A 2,500-nucleotide genomic window follows, 5' to 3' on the forward strand; every position below is an offset into this window, starting at 1 on the left:
ATTGCTCTACCTCATCCCTGTACGCCGCCTCGTCCCCCCCCGAGATACATCCCACCACGGTGGTGTCGTCTGCAAACTTTGTGTTTGTGTTTTTGTGTTTGTACAAAATATGTGTTTGTGTGCACAGTATATGTGTGTGTGTGTGTGTGTGTGTGTGTGCGTGCGTGTGTGTGTGCGTGTGCAGTGTGCGTGTGTGTGTGTGTGTGTGTGTGCAGTGTGTGTGTGTGTGTGTGTGTGTGTGTGTGTGTGTGTGTGTGTGTGTGTGTGCAGTGTGCAGTCTAGCAATCTAGCCCTCCATCACACACTACTACATCTGGAATCACCCAACACCTACGCCCGCATCCTATTCATTGACTTTAGCTCAGCCTTCAATACAATAGACCCGGTCAATCTCTTCAACAAACTGGTGGACATGAACATTGACCCCTGCATCTGCCACTGGATACGGAGCTTCCTGTGGAAAAGACGACAGTGGGTCAAGATGAACAGCCTTTCATCTCGACCCCTGACCCTCAGCACAGGCGCCCCCCAGGGCTGCGTCCTCTCACCCTGGCTCTTCTCCCTCTACACCAACCACCTGATATCTCTCCACAGCTCAGTCACCTTTATGAAATATGCGGATGACACTACCATAATCGGACTCATAACAAATAATAATGAAGACCATTACCGCGAGCAGATAGCCCAAGCAGTCACTTGGTGCCTCAACAACAACCTCCAGCTCAACTCATCAAAAACACAATAACTCATCGTAGACTTCAGGCACAGCCCCCCCCCCAAAAAAACATCAACATCCTTGGAGAACCCATAACCATAACGGACTCCTTCAAATTCCTTGGCACTCACATCAGCAACTCCCTCAAATGGAACACCAACACAGACTTCATCACCAAAAACGACTATTCTTTCTTAGACAGCTCAAAAAATTCAAAGTAAAACAAAAACTCCTCCTTCAGTTCTACACCGCCATCATTGAGAGCATACTCACCTCATCCATCACAGTTTGGTACGGCAGCTCGGACAGTAAATCAAAAAGGAAACTACAGCAAATAGTAAGGAAATCATCCAAGATCATCGGCACCCCTCTCCCATCAGTTGAATCACTGTATCTCAAACGCACCACAAATAGAGCACATAAAATTATCTCTGACCCCTCCCACCCTGCTGGCCCCTCCCACCCTGCTGACCCCTCCCACCCTGCTGACTCCTCCCACCCTGCTGGCCCCTCCCACCCTGCTGACTCCTCCCACCCTGCTGACTCCTCCCACCCTGCTGACCCCTCCCACCCTGCTGACTCCTCCCACCCTGCTGACTCCTCCCACCCTGCTGACTCCTCCCACCCTGCTGACTCCTCCCACCCTGCTGACCCCTCCCACCCTGCTGACCCCTCCCACCCTGCTGACTCCTCCCACCCTGCTGACCCCTCCCACCCTGCTGACCCCTTCCACCCTGCTGACCCCTCCCACCCTGCTGACCCCCCCACCCTGACTCCTCCCATCCTGCTGACCCCTCCCACCCTGCTGACTCCTCCCACCCTGCTCACCACCTGTTTCAACTGTTACCCTCTGGCCACCAAAACATCCCGCTTCAAAAACAGTTTTTCCCCTCTGCCATAAGGACTCTCAACACCTGACTCACTGCACTGTATAAATTGTAAATTGTAAATATGTTCTTGTCTTGTGGTTATGTGTGTCCATGTCCATGTAATAGTCATGTACAATGTGTGTATGTTTTTTGACACTGCTGTTTGAGCTGTACCGACAACAAATTCCACCGACCTAGGTCCGCTGACTGGATATTGAAGACCACAACGGCACAGAGGAGAAACGGGATCCAGTGGACACTCACAACACAACTGGACGACCTAGACTTCGCAGACGACCTTGCCCTACTATCCCACAGTCGACAACAGATGCAGGAGAAGACAAACATACTGGCAGACACCTCAACACAACTAGGCCTCAACATCCACCAAGCAAAGACCAAAATCCTAAAGATCAACACAAACAACGAAGACCCAGTAAACCTGGAGGGAACAGCACTCGAGGAAGTAGAATCCTTCACCTACCTAGGTAGCATCATAGACAAGAAGGGTGGCACGGAGGCAGATGTCAGAGCAAGAATCAGCAAGGCAAGGGCCTCATACATCCAACTAAAGAACATCTGGAGCTCCAAGGTAATCAGTCAGCGGACAAAGATCAGACTCTTCAAATCCAACATCAAGCCAGTACTCCTATACGGATCAGAGACGTGGAGGACAACCAAGATCACAATGACTAGAGTGCAGTCATTCATCAACAGATGCCTGAGGCGGATCCTGAACATCCACTGGCCAGATACCATCAGTAACAACGATCTCTGGCAGAGAACGGGCGAACAACCAGTGGAAGAACAAATCAAGAAAAGAAGGTGGGGATGGATCGGCCACACACTACGCAAACCAAACACCAGCACCACCAGACAGGCCCTTAGATGGAACCCCCAAGGCAAAAGGAAGAGA

The 2,500-nt window shown here is 51.0% G+C and overlaps 1 protein-coding gene across 1 annotated transcript in view; it reads right to left on the minus strand.

Annotated features, from left to right (window-relative positions):
* The window catches only part of LOC308154551 (serine/threonine-protein phosphatase 6 regulatory ankyrin repeat subunit A-like), a gene marked incomplete at both ends in the record, with an annotated part of 32,560 nt that overhangs the window by 15,291 nt on the left and 14,769 nt on the right, over positions 1-2,500 (minus strand).

Source organism: Nansenia antarctica (genome assembly GCF_963989245.1).
Source record: "Nansenia antarctica genome assembly, chromosome: 3".
NCBI lineage: Eukaryota > Metazoa > Chordata > Actinopteri > Argentiniformes > Microstomatidae > Nansenia > Nansenia antarctica.